Below are 27,273 nucleotides of genomic sequence, written 5' to 3'. Positions count from 1 at the left end.
CCTTGATACAAATAATATGGCACTTGTGAACATAGAGCCAGTGATTGTGAGATTATGTTAAACAAAATGAATAGCTCCTTGTTTGTGACAAATCCGTCACCTTTTATCACCAACGGTATCATGTAATCAGACACTGGTAAGATGGCAGAATACCCCTCACACCTCTAATCAATCATTAGTACTTGTCCCACCTCACTAATAATTGCTTCCTTTTGTTTATAATTTCATCACCTAATCATGTACTGCTAAACACTAGAGTTCAGCTTTATTATTTTTAGGGCTTTATTTAAATGGAATCATACAGCATGTATTAAGTCTAGCTTAGTTTGCTACATGTTATCTTTGTGAAATTGTCCATAATGTTGCATGTAACTGTTTATTGTCATTGATATATAATATCCCTTCATATGATTATAGAACACTAAAAATTATTTATTTTTTCTTTGTTGTTTTATTTTATTATTATTATACTTTAAGTTTTAGGGTACATGTGTACAATGTGCGGATTAGTTACATATGTATACATGTGCCATGCTGGTGTGCTGCACCCATTAACTTGTCATTTAGCATTATGACGAGTTATTAATTTGTAGTATTTCATAATAAAATGGTTAAAAATTAATTGTAAAAAATATGGGCTACTCAAATAACAGATGTTAAAAGAATGCCTAAAACGTATCTTAATGATAGGAGGAAATGTTACTTTTTTTACTAAAACCTTTTATTGTACTTTATTACTGGTCCTCCTGGCTACTAGAAAAACTGAGAGACACTAGCAGGGATTTATTGATACCTGGGAAAACACTAAAGTCCTAAATGCCATCACTTTTCGCTCCAGGAATGGAGTTAGATTTCATAGTAAATGAATGGGAAAGAAGATTTAAATGTCTTCAGCTGCTGCTGCTGCTTCTTTTAAATCTCTTAATTATGAACAAGCATTTCTATTTCAAGGTCCAAACAGTGATTCTAAAACCACCTGACTCCTCTTCAGTATGATATAAATTTCATCTCTAAAACCACTTTGAGGTGGGCAACTCTTGTTCTTGGTTAGCAAATGAGTTCACAGGCTTGGAAGTACCCAGTGTAGGGAACTTAGCTTACAGAGTAGTATGCAATGTTTCAGTGTCTATACACAATTGACAGAGATGGTACAAGCCATGAATAGCGGAGACATAGAGAAATGGGGCATCATGCTGCCACTTAACAAATTCACTTGATCACATCCCTCCCCACAATGTTTAGATTACAAAGCAGATATTCTGCCCCACTGACACTTCTCAGGTCTCATCCCTTCTGAGATTGCTTGTATGAGTTGTACTATCGGTCCGTCCTCACATTGCTATAAGGAAATACCCAAGACTGGCTAATTTATAAAGGAAAGAGGTTTAATTGACTCACATTTCAGCATGGCTGGGGAGGCCTCAGGAAACTTACAATCATGGCAGGAGATAAAGGGGAAGCAAGACACCTTCCTCACAAGATGGCAGGAAGGAGAATTGCTGAGCAAAGGGGAAAGAACCACTTATAAAACCTCATGTCTCGTTAGAACTCACTCACTATCACGAGAACAGCATGGGGGAAACCACCCCAGTGATTCAATTACCTGCACCTGGTCGCTCCCTTCACACATGCAGATGATGAGGATTATGTAGATTACAATTCAAAGTGAGATTCAGGTGGGGAGAGAAAACCTAACTATATCAAGTCATGCTCCGTTTAGTACAAGACTTAGCACTACCCCTCTTTTGCATCACAGATCTGTTCAAATGGATATTTGCATATCGTCATGCTCCTGCCCAGATGAAGACAGGCCAAAGACTTTTGTTCACAAACCATTGAATTGCCTCCAATGCAGAAAGATTCACTGATGATATCTTATGCTATGAAGAGAAGTATGAAGAAAAAACCACAGCCTTTTGTTAAAAAGAATAAATGTATAAAAACAAAAGACATCCATTATACGCAAAAGATGCTTGCAAACCTACGTTTAGAGCAGCACAATTTGCAATTACAAAAATATGGAACCAGCCTAAATGCCACCTAGTGGGTAAAAAAAATTGGCATATATACACCATAGAATGCTATTCAGCCACAAAAAGGGACAAAATAATGGCATTCCCAGCAACCTAGATGGAGTTGGAGATCATTATTCTAAGTGAAGTAACTCAGGAATAGAAAACCAAATATTGTATTTTCTCACTTATAAGTGGGAAATAAGCTATGAGGACACAAAGGTATAAGAATGATGTAATGGACTTTGGGATCGGGGGAAGAGTGGGAGGGAGGTGAGGGATAACTGACTATATATTGGGTACTGTGTACACTGCTCAAGTGACAGGTGCACCAAAATCTCAGAAATTACCAGTAAGGAACTTATCCATGTAACAAAACACCATCTGTTCCCCAAAAACTATTGAAATAAAAATTTTTAAAAAGGAAAAAAAGGAGTATTATGTTTTGGAAATTTATGAAATATGGAATAAAACAGGTGAACTCTATCCCACATTTTCCAGAGTAATACGCATGGATGAAATTAAGTCATTTATAATTGACTGATAATATAGATCAATTACTTGTATAAACTTAATGGAGCATTATATTGGCTTTCACTCCCTGAGATACAGGACTATTTAGGACTGCCTCAATGATTAAATATTTAACAAAAGATCTTTGGGGAGAATGAGAATATTTCAATACCATAATGAAACATATTCTATAAGCTGTACAAAACCTACCTGAGGGAGAGACTGCCCTACAATTCTCAATCAATAAGTACTGTTTTCAGAAATTATTATATGTAATTGATATTTAGTCAATAATAATAATAATTTTAAGTAAGATTAAATTTTCTGAGGGACCTGGAGTGTTGCACTTCACATTATTTTCTTAGCAATCCCAGCATGTTTTTGGTATATGAGATGCATAGATTTGAATAAAAGGTATGAAAATATAAACCCTCTAAAATTCTTTCTTCTCTTTTCCCTTTCCTCCTCCTCTTCTTTTCCTCCTCTCTCTCTTCTTTTCTTTCTCTCTTTCTGTCTCTCCTGTTCCCTCTCTTCCCTAGCCCTATCCCTGGCTCACAAGAGACTATATAATAGCCTGAAGATGAATAACAAGGATGCTGCTAAAATGAATTAGGAAGCTCTCTGTTTGTCACAGAAAATGCTTCCAGTTCTTTTCAAATCTCATTTCCTGGACCTGTTATCAGAAGAAGTGCAGCTAATTTTCCAACTTTCTACAAGATACACAGTGAGGGGAAAATAAATGCCATCTCATCATTCACCGATAAATATGAAGTGACCCAACGTTGACTTCAGAATTCTTACACAGATATAATTTTCTGCCTGTTAAAATGATTTTAATGATTTATTTTAAAACTTTAATTGATTTTCAGTGTATATTTTGTCTTGGCTTTTAGATCATGAGAAAGTAACACGGTAGTCAGAAAATACAGGGTAACATTCTTAATGCAATAAACTACAATACAGCTCAACAACTTCATTTAAAATCATTTAAACTACATTGGGCGACACATCTGCATTTGATGCACATGACTAATATTGTAGGTATCTGTATGATCTTCCTCTTCCTAAAAGTGATTTGACATCTTTTAAACCCTCATATATTATGCCTAGTAAAACAGAAGTTGAAAAACAACATAGTTACAGCTATTAAACATTTAATTTCACTATGAACTTCTTGGAAATCTGGGTAGAAAGAGATTACATATTTTTCATTGTCTGATAGAAGTGGTGTATCAAATTTTATATGAAGTCAATTTTTTTAGTATTTAATTATAAAATTAATTGATTATTGACCTTACAGGGAACATGTATATACCATGCCTTCTAAATCAGTTTTAGTATCAAGACAGAAGTGATTTTTGTTGTTGTTGTTCTTTTATTTCCCTTGAATCTGAAAGTTTAATATTAAAATGTCATATGTGATGCAGATATGTGGCTATCTGATGGTCTCACTTGATAATTTAAATTAAAACCTGAGAGTCCCATAGAGTAGATGACTTTGCCTTAGACTGACTTTCTTAAAAAAACATTAATTTAGATAGGAGCTAAGTGGCCAACAGTTTTTGTTAAGTCTCTCATGAAAACAATATCCCGTGGTAGTTTTTTCATCTTTGTTATGTTCAGAGCCTAGCACAAGGCTTGACATAAAAGGCATTTATTAAATATTTACAAGTTGAGTAGCACTTGCTTTATTGATGTTAATTGACGGAAAATTCTCATCATCTATAAATGTTTGGATTGACGTTCACTATGAGAGTTTAAGGATCTGACAGATATTCTTACTTAGGCGGCAGACCACTGCACTGCCACTGAAAGTAGGCCAAGGGGTTGCCAGAGAGGGACAACAGATCTGCTTAAGAACCATAACCAGTGCATAACTGAGATGCCAGCATTCCACAAGGCAGCGGATATAATGTTCAAGAGTGATGGTTACCAGCTCTGACTTCCTTGAAGGCTGTCAGGATGAGTTGCATGCATGCTGTATTCCCAGCTAATGAGATGAGCTGACCTGCCTATTAAGAGTTCTTTAATTATCGATAGCTTGTACTTTGAAACCAGTGTTTAGAGACAGGGTAATATTGAAAGCACCTGATCTAAAGTACAGTGTCATTCATTTCTGAGGCCATAATTATTAAATTTAAAAATTGTTTAAGTCACAAGTAATTTCTCATAAAATTTGAGTTGTTTATACTGAAACTGTAAAATAATCTATGAGATTAGAGAAATTTGAAGGAATATCTCAAGTAGTAAGCCACAATTTGGACATATCTATTTTTTTCCAGTATTTTTATGTAAATTTCAACTATACAGACATATTAAAATAATAGTGCAATTAACACCCATTTACTGATTTTATAAATTCTACATCACTATTTGGTCATATTTGCTTTATCACATATCCATCTATGCAACTCTCTGTCTATATTTACATCCATGTTTACTTTGATGAATTTTTAGAAAGCTTGCTTAAATTAGGTACAATTTACCTCCAAATATTTCTGCATGCATAGGATCAACTAGAATTCAATAATATTATGTGGATTTTTTTGGAAGTGATAACTTCACATACAGTAAAAAATCACAAAACTTAATACTATCATTTGATGAATTATGGAGTATGTCACATTCATGTGACTATTAGATACACACTCAAAATATATATTTAACATTTTTTATCACAGTCTAGGGACTATAAAAAGATGATCAACAGTTTCTCTCATATTAATTATATATATGATGTGTATACATACATTATATATTATTAATGTATATGTAGTAATTATATATACAATGTTTAAATGTCTTTAATGTAGACAGCTAGGAATGCAATTATTTGGTATATCCAATTTGACAAACAACTTTTAATTCAAAACATGAGAGGCAATTTTTAAGTGGAGACAAAAGTAATCTACCCTAAGAAATTAAATTATATCAGCCTTTTCCTTTACCCAGTTGATATAATACAGAAGATATGACTTGACACATCATATACCTAAGTTGTGTTATAAGTTACACAGAATGTACCAGGAAAAGAAAATGTCACATTTATTGATTTACAATGTACACGTGTCAAATTATATTACTTAACATTCTTCAGCAATAGACAGACATTTGTGTGTGTGTGCAGCTGTGTTATCAAGGAAATGAGAGAAGCATCAAGTATAAAATTGTATAAATAAACCAGTATGGTCAAAAAATAATAACAAGATGAAGAGAAGTTTCCCTAGGAAATCATTCACATAATATATCATTGTGTAATAACCACAGCCATAATATTTTGAGCATCTATTCTCAAGTTGAAGCTAAAGTTGCTATAATTTTTTTTGTGATTTATTTCCCTTGAAAGGTTTAGCTCAAGGGGTCATCTGCTCTAAAGTCATCGCTCCTCTTGGCTATTTTCCTCATAATATTATGATGGGTTCACAAAACTAAAGGTTACCAAAAATCTCGTCAATAATAACAAGTAAATCATTGATATAAAAATTATCCCCCCTTCCAAATTATTATTTAGAAATTAATCTAGTTAAGGCCGGGTGCGGTGGCTCACACCTGTAATCCCAGCACTTTGGGAGGCCGAGTCAGGTGGATCACGAGGTCAGGAGATGGAGACCATCCTGGCTAACATGGTGAAACCCCGTCTCTACTAAAAAATACAAAAAATTAGCTAGGCGTGGTGGCAGGCGCCTGTAGTCCTAGCTACTCAGGAGGCTGAGGCAGGAGAATGGCGTCAACCCTGGAGGTGGAGCTTGCAGTGAGCCGAGATGATCCGAGATCATTCCACTGCACTCCAGCCTGGGCGATAAAGCGAGGCTCCATCTCAAAAAAAAAAAAAAAAAGAAATTAATCTAGTTAAAATTAACAGATATTATCATGTTATCCCCAGGCTTTTACAAGAGATATGTTCTATTAAACAGCATTTTAAAAATGCTATTCACATGTTTATTTTGAGATATACAATTTCCGATCTTGTATAACTCTGAAGCACAGGCACATGTAATTTAATGGGCAATGTCCTCTCCAACTTTAAAAAAGAAGCCATAATAATCCTAACAATATTTCTAAGATAACTGACTATGCATATAGTAAAAAATGGAAAAAAAAAGATAGTGCATATTGAATTAGAAGACCAGAAATTCATGTTCTCACATAGTTTTTCCTCCAAGTCTGTGTGGTCTCAGCAAAGTCACTTCATGTGTCTGCGCCTCATTAATTTCACTTGTAAAATAAAGGTAATTGGCTAGAAGAAGTTTCAGGCTCTTTCCAACTCTGAAGTTCTATTATTCTAAGAATGATTTGTATAGGCAGGCGTTCTTTGATCTTTTTTCTCTTTGGTAATTGTAATAGATTATAGTGCCATTCAGGGAAAGGCACTAAGAAGTTTTCAATGGCATTTTCTTTTTTACCTAATCAGTAGATGCGTTAAAATAGGTTTATATTGGCTTACGTTGTGGACTTAATGCTAGAAACAGTTTTATGTTGGTTTGAGCTTATTCAAACAGGCATATTTAAGAGGTCTGATGCAAAATGGTGATTCCACAAGAAACACTTAAGTCAAGCAGTTATAACATAGCTGTATCTGGTTAAGACATATTTTGCCAAGTAGCTTTTCTTTTTAAATTGTCTCATTGGCTGACCAACTATTAATCAAGCTCTCCATCTCCCAGTGTGGTAAAAGTCAAATGGATTTTGTCATCAGCTGAGCCATCTGTCTTCTCATACTGTTCTGCAATTTTTCTTTTTATTTTTGAAACTCTTCAACTGAAATTAGAAATTGAAGAGGAGGAGGTAATTAGTGAACACAAGTATAACAGAATTTCATAAGCTTTGATTATTGTTCAATGTTCAGGCAATGAGGTAAAAATAGCATTTCAGATATGTTTGTATTCATTCAAGAGTTTCTTTTGAAATTTTCTTGGAAAAATTCTATATACTCCCATGGTATAGATGCAGGAAAATGTGTTTGCTTTAAGCCGAGCATGATGGTGCTAGGCCCTGTATACTAAAGAAATATAAATTATTCTAAACCAAAGCAAATAGAAGTGCCACATTGGTGCCTGTTGTTTTCATCTGCTCTGGGAAAAGAAAGTGCCCAAGGCTCTCATCTCAAGAGGACTGAGATTCCACAAAGTGCTAAAAATACTTCCTACCATTCTTTTGTCCATTTACCTTAAGCCAAATGCTTATTTCTCTTGTCTTTATTGGGGTGGAGCCACCTGAAATTAAATGTTTGGAATGAGAGAAAATGAGAGAGGGGAAACGCAGAGAGGAAGCAGAAATAGACTTTCTAATGAAAGGCCCCTAAACCTATCTCCTGTGTTATTGCTGGAAACCCTCTTACAGTGTTATTGACTGATAGCCACATAGTCCTTTCTTAAGCATATACTGCGTGGGAGGCTGTATTTTTCAGAGGGCAGCTCATCTTATAATTGGGCTGCATCAACTGTTAGGAAACTCACATTCCTGCAGGACAGAAGCGTTTTCTCCTTGTTATTTTCCACCAGTTGGTCCTGTGCTGGCTTACATACGTCTACTTCATTTTATATTTGTTGATCTTTCAACAGTTTGAAGACCATTCTCTTTGTTAGTCTCTTTTTCTTTGGGGTAAACCTATGCAGTTCCTGTGGTGGGCCCTGTGCCTTCCTGACTCTCCAATCTTGTGGCTACTCTTTTTTTTTTTTTTTTTAAGTCCTAAGGCTTCCCAGGTTATCATTGTGTTAAGGAACCTAAATTAGTTCAAAGCTCTTATTTGCATTGGCTGATTTTTACAAACTGATCACCTCTTTTATTGAGACAGCTTTTACTACATTAAACATTTAATTGAGGAAAATTATAGGGTTTTCACCATGATTTTACAATAAATAAGCTTACATTAATTTTGTGATGACAAATAATCTTTTAAAAATACTTGGGCACTGAATTTCTTCCTTTGAAAAAAGTAGAGCGCGTTACTAGCCTGAAAATTCTCTTTCCAACTGATCTGACTTAACTGCTCCTTAGGATGAAGTGCTGTTAGATTTATTTTAACATCTTCCTGATTGATAGGAATAAATCTTGCTACATATAGGTACTGTAAGCTCAGAGGCTTTCAATTTTTAAGCTGTTTTTGTATATTTTCTAGTCACTATTATGAGAAATCATTCTTGTTAAGAAACAAGAATGATTGTTTCTTAAAAAACAACAACAACAACAAATGTTTAGGTGCAGTGACCTCAAACTCTTTCATATCAGACACTTGCAAGATTATTCTATCTTGTTCTATCTAAAACAACATAAATAGTCTTGAAAAATACTTTTCCATCAGTCCCAAGGATTTAAATACAATACTTAAAATTTGAAGCACTCTAAATCTTCAATGAAAAAATGTGGCAGAGATAGAGGCAAACTCCTGGAAGGAGTCTATCAGTGGAAGGCCATCAGTAGATGGGTCACACCTGAAAACCATAGTATGTATTACTTAACTTTGTGTTCTCATAGCCCAGCATAATATCTGGCCTATGATGGGTGCTAGAGTCTACAAGCACTCAGAGGTAAGTCAACATATTAGCGGGGTAGGGGCAGAGGCTAGTGGATTCTGCTTCTCATCTTTATTGCCTTTTGATAAAACAACACAGACCCCTGAGTATTATAATGCATGGACTGGAAAAGGACATTAGTAATTCAGAAAAACTATTTATTGTTATTTAGCCACAATATAGACAATAAATATCATCTGTCTGGCTTTATAAATTACACACAATGAAAGAAGAAGCTACCCAAGCTGCTGAATTATAACTGCCCCCCTCCCTTTTTTAGACAGAAGAAACCTTGGCAATGCTTCTGAAATACCCCTAGGTTAGTAGAACATGGGGCAGAAGGTGGTTAGTAAATGGTATCATTTAATGAGACTTCCAATGATTCAGGTGCAATTGAATTGATCTCTACCTACTTGGTTCATGTGTCAAGTGAATAGAATCCAAAACTTTGCTTAAAGGAGACAAACATTCCTGACAGTTCCATTGCCCATGCAATCTTTCAATAGAGTCCCTGGAGTGAAGGGCTGCTGTAGGCATACCTAAAGGACTTTGAAGTTAAAGAATATGTTTTTCTCAGAATTTCAATTCACGCCTACTTTTAAACATTACAGGTCAAGGGAAATCATGCAATAATACAAGTTGTGTATAATTTCTATATAATTAGAAAGCTATTTAAGTGTTTCTTGGAGGAGTTTGTGATCCAAATTTGCAGTACAGCCATAGTTTTAAAATTTATGAGAATCCACAGTGCTGTCAATGTACTATGTGAATGTTGGAAAGAAAAAATAATTAAAGCAGGCAAGGCATGTAACCTACACTCCACTTCAGTTTTGTTAGAACTAAAGATTTAAACATGGTTGTGTATCATAGCACTAGTTGGAAAATTGTAGTGAGTTATTAAAACATATATTGAGTGTCTAGTGTATGCAATCCCCCAAATATCAATGACCTTTTAATACCTAAAATAGAAAGATTATCTGCTTTTGTTTTCACTTCTATAAATGTGATGGCTTACATGCTTTTGCTGCATAAAATAACACTTAATAGCTCTTTCATTGAACTGATAACAATGTCCATTGTGTTAAACACTCCTTTTGAGCAAGCTCTGCATTTATTACATACAGTCTTTATATTTAATGTCTTTCAAACTGACTGAAATGTGTGTTCAATAAATGTGTATGTGTTAAATAAATGTGTATTCAATGAACAAACCCATGAATGAATGGTGTCTTGCAAAGTAGGCCATGTAAGGTATGAAAAGGACCTAAAAAATCAGACCAAGTTTAAGTGCCTTTGTTCAGCATGAACAAATCCAGATCCACCACAAGAAACAGTTCTTTGGGGAACATTTTTTAGTGTATTGACTAACACTTAATAGATAAGTAATTAATTTGTATTTTTAGTCTGTGTTTTCCTGGTGAGTCACGTTTCCTAAATTGATTGAGAATCAATTCCTTCTAATGCATGACATGAATTCCATGCTAAGTTCTTCTTTCTAAATTTTCTTAGATTTTATTTTGAAGGCTGTATTTCTGTGACCTGGAAAGCACAGCATGCAATACTGCATCCTATAACATTATTCTTAATTAATAAAATAAGTGGTCATCATGGCCATATTGACCCAACAATTTCTTAAAGCAAGAAACAACAATAATAACAGCCATTCACTGAGAACCTTCTCAGAGGGCTGTTGAGAAAACCCACTAGAAAGAAATCACAAGCCTTTCCCATTAGTCTCTAAAGACTACCAGGTATGTGTATTTGATAATTAATACATTCTAAAAGGCTGAGAAGCTGAATAGAGCTTTTGTTAGCACTTCTGGGCTAGCATGGCAAAACTGGAACTCAAGGCCTGCTGATAAGGGAGTCCAGTGGGTTGAAATCGTGAAAACCACATTTTAGGAATTAGGCCAAATTAGAAATAAACTGGACCTCACATCTTCAAATCATCTAGTTCTTGAAGTTGAATTAAGATCATCAGTGATTATTATTGCTACTAACTGCTTGACAGAAGTAGGAATTGACAGAAGCTTGTCAACATTTTATTTGTATAACATTTTTCTATAAAAATCAGTAACAATAAAAATACTCTAAGAGATAAGATAAGGCAATGAAAACCAAGAGTAGCCATACACAATAAAACAGAAACATAGGAAATGGAGATAATGTAATTGTCAGACAATAATGTAAAAATAACTATGATCACTATATTCTAGATAATAAAGGATAAAGTTGGGGTAGATCCTGCTGATTCTGAGTAAGATAAACACACACCTCTCTATATCTCACTGAATTCATCAAAGAAACCTAGATAGATGCACTGGAGTTATTATTTGGGAACTCTGAAAATAAAATACAAGGAAGTAGATAAAGAAAGAATGGCACAATTTTACGTACCATTGAAACGGTGTTGTGTTTACCATTTTTTTTTCCTACTCTGGTACCCTCTGGCCTCAACTCAGCATAATGTGAAAACTGGAAGTAAGCTTTACACTGCAGAGAAAGATCCAAAAGAAATCTACTAGCCTGACTTAAGGAGTGTAAAAAGAAATGCTGAAAGCTCAGAAAGAATAAGCGAAATACCCATTTTTATTTATTCTCATTTTTTCTCTGTTATCTTCTAATTTTGCCCCCAGGAAATCCCTTAATGGGGATGATGACAACAGAAAAAGTAGCTGAGAACAGGTTACTCCAGGAGCCAAAATTATTTGTCATTGAGAATTTTGACATACTATAAGAAATTGTAAAGAAGGATCAAGTGTAGGTTAGAAAAATAAAAAAAAATACACACAGACAAAATAAAAACACAAATGGCAAGTTTAAAAACACTAGCTAGTTCAAAAACTAGTAAGAGGCCAAAAGCAAACAACCTAAATTAAAAATGGAGAGACAAAAATGTTAAAAACACACAGAAGAGGCCGGGTGTGGTGGTTCATGCCTGTAATCCCAACACTTTGAGAGGCCGAGGCAGGTGGATCGTCTGAGGTCAGGAGTTTGAGACCAGCCTGGCCAACATGGTGAAACCTCATCTCTACTAAAAAAAAAATACAAAAATTAGCTGGGCATGGTCATGGGTACCTGTAATCCCAGCTACTTGGGAGGCAAAGGCAGGAGAATCGCTTGAATACAGGAGGCAGAGGTTGCAGTGAGCTGAGATCATGCCATTGCACTCTAGCCTCGGTAACGAGAGCTAAACTCTGTCTCAAACAAATAAACAAACAAACAGAAAATAACAGAAGAAATTTTTGGGAGAATGGTAAAGCCTAATATCAGGTAATTGGAATTCCAGTAAGAATGGAGAAGTGGCATTTGAGGAGATAATACCTAGGAGATTTTAAAAATAATGACAGATATCAAATACTATATTTAAGAAGCCTATAAAACCTAGGAGGCAAAATACAAAGCAGATTATTATAGCAAAACTGTTGAATAATAAACATGTTTAAAAATTTTTTACCTTGTTTTAGAAATAGATGTTTTAAATAAAAAATTTTTGAAAGGTATTATCCCTGTTATAAGACTCAGAATTTCCAAGAGATGTATTGCATGGAATAATAGAGACTCAGAAGGGACTATAGTGTTTATCTAGTTAACCTCTTAATTTATAGAGATAACAATTTAATCTAAAAATTAGTCAAATCCATATCACAAATTGAAAACTGGAAGGGGATAGCAGAAGGGATTAAATTTGATAATTGAAGTTGGATCATGGAAATGTATCCAGCCTTCTCGAAATCCTAAAGTGATGGTAGGGGGTTGGTTGGGGGCTTTGAGGTTAGATAGAGATAATCCCACCAAGGATGAGGTTCAGTTTGGAGACAAAGTAAAACATTGAGAAAATAATAACATGGATATTTTTCCTTACAAAGTAAGTTATCATTAGGAAAACCACTTTATCTACTTTTGAAGGGGATTTTTGAACATTACATGGCTTTATACAACATAACCAAATTAAATGTATAGCTTTTTAGGGGCGAGAACTCTATTTTCCACATATGCCACATTATCTTCTTGAATATTCCAGAGATTTTTCTAGCATTAAAATAAAATTCAAAAAAAAATTTGCCAAATCTTTGCAAAAATTTTTAATAAAATTATCTTTAAAATTTTGAAAGAAAATCTTGAAATCAATCAGAAGAAAAGAGATTTTATTCATAGGACAAAATATTACATTGATACTGAACTTTTTATCAGAAACAAAACCAGATGACAATTGTCCAAGTTTGGGTTCAACTGAAGCAGACAGTGAAAGAGAGTTTGGTGTACAGGGTATTTACTAAGAATACACACCTATATCATGCAAATGAAAGACGGAGTGGGCAGAGGGAGAAATTACGCTGTGATGCTAGCCTAAAAATGCTCCAGCCAACCCCACTGGAATTTGGGAGAATATATGGCCCATGAGAGTTGTCCTGCCATAATAGCTGGATCTTTCTGTTCCTTACTGCAATTGTTCATGGAATATGGGCTGCTGCAGGAAAGGAAGGCCCTTAGGTGAAGTGGTCCTCTATAGCTGAATCAACTCTGATGTTTCAGACAGCTAGAAGCTGTCTTCTGGCAGCTGAGATAACAAGTCCTCCCTTGAAGTAGGTATTGGTATCTAGCCTTATTTTCCTAACAATATATCCTTGCTCTGCTCAAATTCATTTTTCACATACATTTTGCAAGTAGCTTCTTCAGGATTCTGGTTATCCTCTGTTCCTGGAGGAATGTTTGAAGAACAGCAGTACATGCAACCAGTGTTGTGTTCCTGACCTGCATGTTAAGGGATATGATACTAATAAAGATAAAGAAGAAGTTTTGACATTGTCGTCCTAGTTAACATAATAAAAACAATGTTACAAAGGTGACAACTCTTGCAATCTACCCATATTGTACCTTTGGGTAGATGGCAAAAGTTGTTGCCTTGCCTTCACAGATCAAAATGCTGTAGTAGTGGGTGTATTTGCCATTTTTAACTCACCACTCTAAGCCTTGCAGATTCAAGTGAAGGATGACAGTAAAACCCAACTCACCCAAGAAGTAGGCTCAATTTTAGCTGCTATGCTAGATGTATCAAGAGTCTGAAAGAATTATTAAAAGATTGGGGAAAGTGCACTGTGGTAGACGAAATGTGGATGGATGTAAAACAAAACCTGAACGTCTTTGTATCCTATGTTAACGCCTACCAAAGAATACCCATGAAGAGACACTAATCCACCAAGTAAACATAATGAGTCAGCCAGTTTACATCAGCCAGCCCCAAGGAACAGCTACAGCAATGCTGGCATGATGGACATATGAAAAGAATGACCGTAAGTAAAGAAGAGAGGCTATGTATGGGCCCAGTGGCAGAAGGTTGATGTAGCTATTGCTATCACAAAATATCCAAACTGCCAGCAGTGGAGACTTGAACTGATTTCCCAATATGGCACCATTCCTTGAGGACACCAATGGACTACACAACAGAAAATTGATTACATTGGCCTGTTTCCATGTAATTAATTCTGTAATTTGTTCTAATCAGAGGGGAAAAAAAGCATATTCTAAATATAGGGATTGTCTTTTCTACCTATGTGGCCTGAGGCAGCACCACTAACTAAGAAAGTATGGAATGTTTGATCTGTAAGAATGTGGTATCACATAATATATTTTAAGAATGAAATCCCACTTTATAACAAAGGGGGTGTGGGAGTGGGACCATAATCATGGAACCCACTAGAAATATCACATGTCACACCACTCAGAAGCTGTCAGCCTGATATAGTATTGGATCAGTTCAAGCACTGGCTTCAAGATGATATTCTATGGGAATGGACTCCCATTCTCCAGAATAAAGAATATGCGTCAAGTCAATGACCCTTAGATGATACTATTATCAAAAGAGAAGAATATTCATCTTTAGATCTCAAAGCCAAGGGTAGGAAGATGCAGTGGCCCTACTATCTATCACCCATTGATCACTGGGAAAATGTGTACTCCTCTTTCCCCAAATTATAGCTTCTAAGTGGTTAAAAGTCCAAGTACACACATGGACATACTGTTGCCATAATCATAGTAGGACTCCCAGTGAATTATAAGATGTAGCAACTGCCATTGCCCTTTTCTTGCTTTTGGCTCAGAGACCAGCAGTCAAAAAAAAAAAAAAAAAAAAAAAAAAAAAGTAACCAACCTGGCTAACAGGACTATTTGACAGTGATCTTCATGAGGAGGTACCCATGCTACAGGGAACGGGGCCAGGGAGAAATTTGTGCAAAATCCTGGTAATCCATTTAGACTATTTTGGGTTCCCTTGTCCAATTGTGATGGTAACTGGGCAAGAGAAGCAACCCCAGCCTGAGAGTGAAGACATGAAGACAGGAACTCAGAACCTTCAGAGATACTGGTCTCCAGGAAAGCCAGTGCAGCCAGCAGATGTAATGGTAAACTAATGTAACTGAAAAGTGGATGAAAGAAAAATTAGTATCAGTTGAGTCTCTGATATCAACTACAGGCAGTAGGGGCTACAATTTTGAGCCCAGCCACTGGCCCTCATCCTGGTTCCCAGCTTTCTCTGTCCTGCTGCTGCAAGTAAAAGCTAAGCAGGAGTGAATCACAAAAGAGGTTATCTGATTTTCACTCTTGGCTTTTACCTGCCTGTTAATCACTTGCAGGTTTTCATTTTCTCTTTTAGGATTCCAGTGGTGCTTAGTAACTGAAAAATAATGAAACTTGTTGGTTATTATTCCCTCTGTGTATCTCAAATGCCAGCTACCTCACACATTCTATTGTATTTCTTTTTCCCAGAATTTTAACAACTGGACTATCACTGGATCTATGTTCCACTTAAAATCAGTGACAGATCACTCATGTCTAGGTATGCAGTGAGTAGTCAATTTCCAAATACTTATTTCATCATATGCTTTTTCAAATCAGTTTTGATACCAACTGTCCCAGTTTGGGTTTTCTAGAGAAGATGCTGAGACAAAGTTTAGCATACAGGATATTTATTAGTGATTAACACATGCAGCATAAAGCAGAAAAGAGGCAGGATTTTGAGTGAAAACTCAAAATTTATGATGAAGATACAGCAAAGTCTTGGCTAATCTCATGGAAATCTGTGGCCTCTATGATTTAGCCCATGTTGGGCCAATTAATGTGCTGTGTCTTTATATTTCCACTGCAATCCTTGGTTATCAGTTGACCAAAAACAGCACAAAGAAAATACTGATTAAGCTAGACTTTCATAATTTATTATTGCATAATTCAAAACTGAATGTAAAATACACATTTTTAGTCATACAAAAACAAAAAAAACCTGTGATCAGCATATCTACTACAGTTGAGTGTTGAATAACATAGGTTTGAGCTGCATGGGTCCACTTATATGTGTGTTTTTTTCAATCAAATGCAGTATAGTATATGTACAAAATATAGTATTTATGAACCTGCATATACAGAGGGCTGACCTTTTATATATGTGGGTTCTGCAGGGTCAACTGTGGGACTTGAGTGGGTGTGCATTTTGGTATATTCAGGGTACTTGGAACCAGTTCCCCATGTACACTGAAGGATGACTGTATAAAGAAAATATTTTCTGTAAAAAGAAAATGATGCTATGTATTAGTTTAAAATTGCAGGAAGAAATGAATAAGTATTCCTTCTTTTCTTGAGGCTTTAAGTAGGAACCATTTCCTTGCATTTTATAGTTTGTAAAGTCTTCTTGAATTCTTTAGTTTATGCTCCCAACCACCTTTCTTTTTCTTTTTTTATTAATTTTAATTTTAAGTTCCAGGTACATGTGCAGGATATGCAGGTTTGTTACATAGATGAACGTGTGCCATGATGGTTTGCTGCGCCTATCAACCCATCATCTAGGTATTAAGCCCAGCATGCATTAGCTATTTTTCCTAATGCTCTCCCCCGACCAACTCCATCACCCAACAGGCCCCAGTGTGTGTTGTTCCACTCCCTGTGTCCATGTGTTCTCCTTATTCAGCTCCCACTTATAAGTGAAAACGTGGTGTTTGGTTTTCTGTTCCTGCATGAGTTTGCTGAGGATAATGGCTTCCAATTCCATCTGTGTCCCTGCAAAGGACATGATCTCATTCCTTTTTATGGTTGCATAGTATTCCATGGTGTAGATGTACCACATTTTCTTTATCCAGGCTATCATTGATGAGCATTTGTGTTGATTCCATGTGTTTGCAATTGTTAATAGCAATAGCTAATATTTAAAAATAATACATAATTTATTATCATCATACTAGAAACCTGTAAAAATGATCAGTGAACTTGAAGACATAGCAATGTTCAACTAAACAAAAATATCACAGAGAAAAATATAAAGGTTAAAAAAATGAAAAGAGCTCTAGGATAGTTTGCTATAATATCAAGCAGTTTAATATTTAGCTTTTTGAATACATAGATATATATTTTTAATTTAAAAATTTTAAAGTTGTTCCTTCAAAGATAATCACACCATGTCATATCATGGTTAAGTAACTGAAAACCAGATAAGAAAATAAAAAGAAATCAAAAGGAAGGCAAGGAATACTTGCTACCTTCACAGAAATAAATTAAGAATGACTATATATAGCTTGTCTGAAACTATGAATGCCATAAAGACAATGACATGATGTCTTTAAGGTGGCAAATAAGGAGCTAAATCTTCACATCTAAATTCAATGAAAAAATAAACACATTTTCAGACAAGCTAATTAAATTTGTCATCAGCAGATCTATACAATAGATGTTTTAGAAATTTTTGAAGCAGAAGAAAATGATAACAAATAGAAACTCAGATCTATGCAAAGCACTGAAAAAAAAACAAAAAAGTTTCTAAATATAAAATAATTTAATGCTCATGTTAAAATATCTTTAAAAGATTATGAACTAAAACAAATACCACCACAAACAACAAAATAATGTACTGTGATGCTTATAATATTTGAAAAATTAAAATTTGTGGCTGTAACAGCACTGAAAGCACAAAAACTGGAGGGGGTAAGTGTAAATGTATTCTTGTAATTTCCCTCATTTTAAGCATGTTGATACAATATCTGGGGTTATAATGAGACAAATTTAAGATGTGTATCATAAGCAGTAGAGAAACACTTAAGAACAAAAAATGTATACTCAATAATTTAATTGTGAATATAAACTGAATTATTTAAAATATCTTCGATCCAAGAAGATGCAGGTGAAAGTGAACAGTGCCAGATGGGAAGGGAGAAAACAGATGCTATAATAGTGGATTTAAACACCATTGAAAATTGCACCTAATGTAAATGCAATTTTAACACTAAACTAAACACTCCAACTAAAAAACGTACATTCGCAGTCCACTCAAAAAATCAAGACTCACGCCACGTGAGGTGGCTCACGCCTGTAATCCCAGCACTTTGGGAGGCCGAGGCGGGCATATCACCTGAGGTCAGGAGTTTTCAGACCAGCCTGGCCAACACGGTGAAACCCCGTCTCTACAAAAGTACAAAAATTAGCCAGACGTGATGGCGGGTGCCTGTAATCCCAGCTACTGGGGAGGCTGAGGCAGAAGAATCACTTGAACCTGGGAGGCAGAGGTTACAGTGAGCCGAGATGGTGCCATTGCACTCCAGCTTGGGCTAGAGATCGAGACTCTGACAAATAAATAAATACATAAAATAGAATAAAATAAAAAATAGGCCGGTCGCGGTGGCTCACGCCTATAATCCCAGCACTTTGGGAGGCCGAGGCAGGCAGATCACGAGGTCAGGAGATCGAGACCATCCTGGCTAACATGGTGAAACCCCGTCTCTACTAAAAATACAAAAAATTAGCCGGGCGTGGTGGCAGGCGCCTGTAGTCCCAGCTACTCTGGAGGCTGAGGCAGGAGAATGGCGTGAACCCGGAAGGAGGAGCTTGCAGTGAGCCGAGATCGTGCCACTGCACTCCAGCCTGGGCAACAGAGCGAGACTCTGTCTCAGAATAATACTAATACTAATACTAATACTAATACTAATACTAATACTAATAATAATAAAATAAAATAAAAATAAAAAAATCAAGACTCAATTGCATACTGTGTATAAGAAACTCACTTTAAATATAAAAAACAAGTAGGTTAAATAACAGAGTAATAGAGATATACTATCAAAACACTAACCATAACTAGTACACTGGCTGTATTTAAGAAAAAGTAGATCTTAGAAAAAAAAGTGTTTAGAGAGATGAAGAGGGATATTATACAGTTATTAAAGGGTCAGTTTTTCGTGAAAAATAATCATAAACAGATGTACAAACACTAAAATAGATTGAAATTACATGAAACAGGCCAGGCGCGGTGGCTCACGCCTTTAATCCCAGCACTTTGGGAGGTTGGGGCGGGCGGATCACTTGAGGTTAGGAGTTTGAGACCAGCCTGGCCAACATGGTGAAACTCCATCTCTACTAAAAATATAAACAGTTAGCCCGGCATGGTGGCGGGTGCCTGTAATCCCAGCTACTAGAGGGGCTGAGGCAGGAGAATCGCTTGAACCCAGGAGGCGGAGGTTGCAGTGACCAGAGATCATGCCACTGCACTCCAGCCTGGGCAACAGTAGCGAAACTCCGTCTCAAAAGCAAACAAACAACAAACAAAAACAAAAAGTGACAGAATTGTAAAGAAAATTTGACGTATCTATAATTACAGTTGGAAATTTCAACATTTCACTCTAAGTGAGGGAAAAATTCAGCAAATTTTCAGAAAGTATAACAGAAGACCTGAACACCACAATCAACTGGTGTGAACTTAATTGACATTTATTCAAAATGTACAAACAGCAGAATACATGCTCTTTATAATAAACCATATTGTGAACCATGAAAATAAATTTCAACAGATTTAAAAGGATTTAAATAATACCAATCTCTGACTATACTGGAATGAAAAATCAATAATAAAAGCATGGGAATAAAACAAATAATTGAATATTAGATAACATATTTTGCATTAACATATGAGATTATGAAAAATCATAGTATATATTAAAAAATTTTTTGGAACTCAGTAACCATAAACAACCCAACATATCGAAATTGGTAATATGTCACTTAAGTAAGACTTAGAGGAAATTACACATTTTTTAATGCATATGTTAGATTTAAAAAGTTCAAAAGTCAAGAACCTAATCACGCACAATAAGATTCTAGGAAAAGAAGTGCTAATAAAATTGAATGTAAGCCAAAGGATAACTAAAATAATAGACCAGAGCAGAAATCCATAAAATATAAAATACTCAAGCAATAGAGGAAATCAGTAAAACAAAAGGCCCTTGTTTTGAAATCAGTGACATTAATGAAACTCAATCAGATTTATCAGGAAAGAAAGAGACATGAAACAAGTCACCAATATCAGAATAATTGAGGGGACATAAGCATAGATCCTGAAAGGACAGCTAGAAAATGTTAGAAATAATTTTATGCCAATAAATTTGAGAGAAAAAATTATTAAAACTAACTCAAGAATAAATAGAAAATCTAAATATTCCTATATATCCCTATATACACACATATAGAGAGAGAAGTTATAAATTTCACAATTAAAAATCTCCCTAGAAAGAAATTATCTTACTCAATTGATTTCATGGTAAATTCTGTGACACAGTTAAAGAAATAATACCAACTCCACATAAATTTGGAAAATACTGGAAGAGGGAGCACTTTCCAAATAATGTTATGAAGTCAGAATTACCCTGGTAGCAAAACCTGACAAAGAAATTACAAGATAAGAAACTACAGCTTAATACAGTTAGTGAAAACAGATTTAAAAATACTTAACAAAATATTAATGAGGAGTATTCAGTAATATTTCAAATGATTAATGATCTGTGACCAAATGTGGCTTATCTCAAGGCTGCAAAGTTGTTTTAACATTGAAAATCATTATAAGTTTTATAAAAGGAAAAATAAATTTCAGTAGATTAAAAATAAACTTTGACAAAATCAACACCTATTAATAATGAAACGGTTTTAAAAAACAGAAAACCAAACTTTTCAAGTAGATATATGATAGCTATGGAAAAAAGCCAATACCATGCTCAGTCTCAGAAAACTGAATATATTCCCTCTAAGATCAGGCACAAGACAAGGATATCTGCTCTCACTACTCTTATTCAACATTGCACTTACCCAATGCAATTGGCAAAGAAGATAAATTAAATGCATATAAAATAGAGAATAGGAAGTAATAAAGCTCTTCATTAGTAGATGATATGATTGTGACTGTAGAAAATCCAAAGGAATCTAGAAAAAAAAGTACTGAAAAGTAAGCAGAGCAAGGTCACAGGACAGAAAATTAATATATAAAAAAATTGTATTTCTATAACTGTCAACAAACAATTGAAATTGAATAATATGTACAATAACATAATAAAATCACAAAATACTTAGGAGAATTTAACAAAATATGTGCAAGGCCTGCTCCATGAAAAAAAATCAAAACAAAGCAAAATAAAAAATCACTGGGAGAAATTAAAGAAGACCTAAAATCATGGCGTCATATGCCATGCTTGTGAGTTGGATGACTCAACAATTTTAAGATGTTATTTTTTCTCATATTTATTAATAGAATTAATGTAATCTCATTTACAATCTCAACAGGTTTTTTTTTTTTCTCTTTAACAATTGATTAATTCTAAAATCTACCTAGGCAAACAAAAGACTTGGAATTGTCAAAACAATTTTGAAACAGAAAAGCACTATTTGAAGATTTATACCGTCTGATTGACTGACTTATGGAACTTAAGACATGGAACTACAGTAACCAAGACATTGGGCTATGGATGCAGGGAAAGGCTATATATATATATATAACCTATTATATAATGTCTTTCATAATATGCATATCTTAATGGGGCAGAATAGTCTAGAAATAAGGCTACAAATTTTGGACTAAGGATTCAAGATAAGTGAACAAAGAAATAATTGCCTTTTCAACTGGAAATAAAAAACCTGAACATATGCATTCTAAGTAATTCAGCAGTTCCAATCTTAGATATTATATATCTATCTCTCTACATAATGTATATAAAATAAATCTTGATTACTGTAGTTCCACAAGTCTTTCAATCAGATAGTATAAATTCTCCAACAGTGCTTTTCTTTTTCAAAATTGTTTTGACAATTCCAAGATTTTTGCTTGCCTATGTAGATTTTAGAATTAGTCAATTGTTAAAGGAAAAAAAAAATTGTTGACATTGTGAGATTGCATATACATACATATATATATACACACACACCAAATAAAAATGCACACACACGTTTAACCAAAATACATAAATAAAAATGTACACAGAAAAATTTTTAATAGACAAAAACTAAAAATGCCAAAATGCCTATTTGTAAGGGAGAGGGTAAATTTGATATATTTGTTCACTGAAAAATGTCTGTCAATAAAAATGAACAAACCATATTTACAGGAAACAAAATGGATGAATCAAAAATATGATACTGGGTGAAAAACATTTATATACATTTCAAAACCAGTGAAGTAATCAAATGATAATAAAAGTCAGAATATGGTAAGCTTGCAGTGCAGGTAATAGATGGGAGGAAACACAATAGCGGTTTCTGGGGACTGTCAGCGTTCTCTTTCTTTATCTGACTTGTTATTTCCTGAGTGTTTTAGCTTTGTGGAAGATTTGCTGATGTGTGCACTTATGAATGATGTAATTTTATATGCATATTATAATTTAAACAAAATGCTAAATAATTTGTATTTTTAGCATCAGCTTTCATTAGACTAATATGAGATTCTAAATAAGACTATTTCAAAAATAGTTATTTCTCTAGTCTTTTTTTAACTTTTATTTTAGTTCAGAGCTACATGTGCAAGTTTGTTACACAGGTAAATGTGTGTCGGGGGGTTGTGGAGATTATCGCTATCCTTCTCACTTGACTGTTTTTACCTTCAAATTTTAGGCGAACATTTAATATCATCTTTTACTTTTCTTAATTCTCTTGTTCCTGAAATGGCAACTGAAACCATGTAGCTGTATTGGTAATGGACAATTTAGCATTACTTATTACTCCTGTGTTTTGACATTATATAACATGTATTACAGAATATAAGGTAAGGCAAAGGTAAGTAAGGATTCTTCTTTTTAGATTTATTTCATCCTGAGATACATTTAGACAACAGTCTCTTATACCAAGAAGCCAACATACTTTGCATTCATGAGCATTTTAAATAACAAAAGAACAAGAAAAGGATGTGATCAGATAATGTTACCAGTGCGACTTGCAAATTTGTGGATGATCTTGAATTTGAAACAAGAAATAGAGTATCAAAAGACAATGGAAAATTTAATCTGATGTGGAATATGTGGAATCACTTAAATATGTGGTTATAAGGTGCACATAGAGTTCACAATCATTACTAGTAGGCTTGGAAGTGCTGGAGTAATATCACATTCTGGTAGGTAAATATGAAAGCAGACTAAGAAATTTATAGGGAAATAAGTAGAAAAGAAAAAGTAAATAAATCATACACTGAGGTACTCAGGTCTCATCTATATTGAACAAATGGCCAAGATAGTATTGTGGGAAAAATGACTATTCAGAAGAAAAATAAATCCCTAAGTAAAGATATAACCAGATTTACTCAGTTTTAAGAAGCAGTTTTACCTTCTCAGACATGGCTTTGAGATTTAAATTTACTATTTCGAAAAATAGAAAGATAATAAAATTTATGATGACCTTATTTACAACATTTATATATAAACTTGGTAAAAGGGTTAGATAATATCAATCCCCCAGTGAACTGAAGAAATGAGACCAAATTGTCAAAGTTTGCAATCAATGCTGTGGAGAAACAATCAATAGCCCAGCTCCTACCTGACAAACTGTTACTTCTATTAATGTGATTCAGTTCACAGAAAGAAGTAAGAACAAGCACACTTCATTTAACAGCGAGCTTTGTTTACTTTTAAGCTGACAGCAAGTGTGTAACTCTGATAATATTTTTAATTCCCTTTTAATTTACATCACTGATGTACAATCCCCTAGGCTCTTTCTCCCTCCAAAAAAGAATAAATTGGCTAGTTAAAGATTATCTTTTTTCCTAACAACTCATATTTTGGGCTTTGGTTTGCCAACAAGATGTATACCATGAAGAATTCTTATTAATCTTTAAGGAAGCCTGTGAAAGGTACCAGATATTATATTCTAGCTATGCTGTCATCTTTTAACAGCAAAAAAAATTTTTGAAAATAATTTTATTGGAAAATTTTAACACATATATTTTTTAATTTTTAATGGCATGAATTTGCATATAATATGGATATTTAGCATATAGTCATCAAGATATTTGAAAATAATTGTTGGATTTATATAGATATCAGTATCAATATAGATATATATAATAGGTATTCATATTCTGACTTATAACTCTTCCTATGTAATTTTTACTTATATTTTTGGAGGCTATTTTTTGTCTGTTTAGTCACACAAAAAGATTTTCTTCTGAAGTCTTTAAGTTTTCTTTCATGTGTTTGATATATGCCTTTAAAGAACTATTATTCATATTTTTATCTGCCTTATGTGAATTTTTTATTAGGTTCACAGGAAGCTGCTTTACCTACGGAACAGTAACTGTATGGAGGACAATAAAAATCAACCCTTCAAAACTCAGATAAATGTTAACTTTCAAAGTAAATTCTGAGCCACAAAAGCTAGTTCAGTCAGTCGTGTTATGTCAAAGATAAGAAAGAAAAGAATCTATGCTGTGTGTGTGTGTGTGTGTTGTGTGTGTGTAGATAGATATAGATATCTATATCCATTAGGAATTTGTCCAGCAATATTACTAATCTGCATTTAATTCTAATAAATGAGTCTACTTTATTTCTGTTGCCAGATAAACTTCTTTGGCTTCTAGGTCCTTTCAAACTGACCTTTGTTAGCTTACTCTTGTTCATTTAACAAAATAGTTATTGAGTAACTACTCATTAATCACACAGTGCCTATTACCCAGAAGATTTTAAAGCAGTTATTAGTTGAATGGGTGAATGAATGAGTAGATGAATGAATGAAGAAAAAGCATTAGACTTTGGGATTACTACTGGAGGTAGAAAGGTTAATCAGCTAGAACTCTAACCTGCAGAATCTGCAGTCCGGCAGGTTGTATATGACTAAATGGATAAGCTCTAGCTAGAGAGCTCAGAAACTTCAGAGAAGGAGGAGCTCACTTATTGCTCTGGGGTGCAGAGAAGACTTCACAGAAGATATAAAATTTAAGATTAGCCTTGCTGCTGAGCAGATTTACTCTGTGTGGAGAGAAAGCAAATAGAATTTGGTGCAATGAGAACATGAGAAAAACCAGGGAACCAGAAATATTAGAAAAAGAAACTCCAGATAAATAATTCAATGTGGCCAGAACACAGATTGGCAATGGGAATCAAAGGTAAATTAATAAATGTTTATGGATAAATAAGGAGATGTCTTAATCCTCAAACCAAACGGGAGGGATTTTTTTCTGTAGTCAATAGAGAATCACTACAATTTTAGGATAGGAGATGGAAGGAAGGTGGTTGACACAATCAGCTTCCATTACTATGAGTTTATATTTTAAGTAAAAGGTATTTTAACTTCATAATATCTAGTTGTAAAAGATAAAAATTAATTTCAAAAAGACAGGCGACCAGAGCGAGACCCCTTCTCAAAAAAAAAAGACAATTCTCAATTTTCTGTCATTCCAATCAAGAATCAAAGAGATAAAGAAACAGTTAAAAAAAAAAAAAGTAAAAAAGTAAAGGTTAAATAATCAGAATTGTGATTTGACCATTGCCCCAATATTGTCAGTTCTGTGACAATAAATAAGTCATTCCATACCCCAATATGTGCTTTTGTAAAGGAGGGAATACTAATACTAATACAATCAGTTTCCAAAATCCTCTTATAATTCTTAATTCATTGTCTAAAAACACATTTTTGCTTGATTCTGACATTTGCCAAAATTATTCAAATATACCTTTGTTTATAGTATTATAACATTTTAAAAATAGAATATATTCTCAATAGTTTCATTTTTTGGTTAAAAAAACACACACACTAAAGTTAACTAAAAAGGATACACATGTTTAATGGCCATTAGAGTCTTTTCCTTGATTAGAAGTGAAAACTGAAAGTATTTTGAAAATTGGCTTCCTCATTTTGTTATTTTTCAGAAATTAGAAATGTTTTTAATTCCCTTGAATGCCTGGCTACCTTGTAATATTCAACATCGAATTTATCATGGGAAAGTGCAAAATGCTTTGAAATCTGCTTGTAGACAAAGATGCCCAGGGGAATCCTTTAATTCTATGTATTGTAGCAGGCCCACATATCAGTTCATGGAACTGCTTCTTGGCTAAGAAGCCTCATGACCTGAATTGCAAGGGCAATTCGCTACAAAACTCCATGACTCTACAGTTATCTTTCCTGCCAAATACCTACTTACAATCATCTTTATTTTTGAAGACTTTTGAAGAATTAAGAAGCCAGTGTTATTCGCTTCACATGCCATCTTCAGTAAGGAGCCATTGTCCGTGCTATTTGAATATTTGAATTTCAATATAAAACATTGTATATTACATTTTTATCTTAATTTCCCCTTAAAAGAATCAGTGGATGTCTTCTGCCAGCAGAACTCAGTAAAAGGAAGATACAGAGATAGATTGAGCAAATCCCTTAATCTCCCAAGTCCTCCATTTCTTCAACTGTAAAATGGGCAGAATGAGCTAGACATGCCTCCAAGGCACATCCCATGGAGATCACTAATTCATTATAAATCTTTATACCTCACTTTGAAAATATAATATACCATAAAAATGCTAAATATTAATATTAAATATTCAGAATGAGGTTTTTCTCTAAATCTACTGTTGTATGCTCAATTGAATGCTAATAATGTGTACTCTGTGAAATACAATTTCAATTATTCATGGGAGTAGCATATATAATGTGTCGTGGTGAATATGCTGGGCAATGTATTTTCACCTATCAGTATGATGGTTTCTGACGAAAACTCCCTCTCCAGGTAATTTGAAATGAGATGCTTTAGGCAGCTATTTCTTTTAACAACTCTTCATCTGATATACAACTTTAGAGGAAAGTTTCTGCAATCTGTGTCAAACTCCTCGTCTTCAGGGAGGCCAATTCACCTACATCAAACCTTCGTATTCTCAAATGAGTGGGAAAGGCTGGAAGGCGAGAGGGCTTTGCAGAGAACGAAAAAGAAAGTGACATAAATCAAGAGAGAGAAGTCAAACGTCCTAACAGGG

At 34.3% G+C, this 27,273-nt stretch overlaps 1 protein-coding gene across 1 annotated transcript in view; it reads right to left on the bottom strand.

Moving 5' to 3' along the window:
- Positions 1–4,798: 4,798 nt before the first annotated feature.
- The window catches only part of LOC129036989 (uncharacterized), a 170,635-nt gene continuing 148,160 nt past the window's right edge, over positions 4,799–27,273 (bottom strand). Inside the window, exon 6 of the transcript XR_008502710.1 lies at positions 4,799–7,283. The gene's annotated coding sequence lies outside the window, so the exon portion shown is untranslated. The remainder of the gene's footprint in view (positions 7,284–27,273) is intronic.

Source organism: Pongo pygmaeus, chromosome 4 (genome assembly GCF_028885625.2).
Source record: "Pongo pygmaeus isolate AG05252 chromosome 4, NHGRI_mPonPyg2-v2.0_pri, whole genome shotgun sequence".
NCBI lineage: Eukaryota > Metazoa > Chordata > Mammalia > Primates > Hominidae > Pongo > Pongo pygmaeus.
Note: the sequence above shows the minus strand (reverse complement) of the source record. Positions and strands in the feature narration are given on the sequence as shown.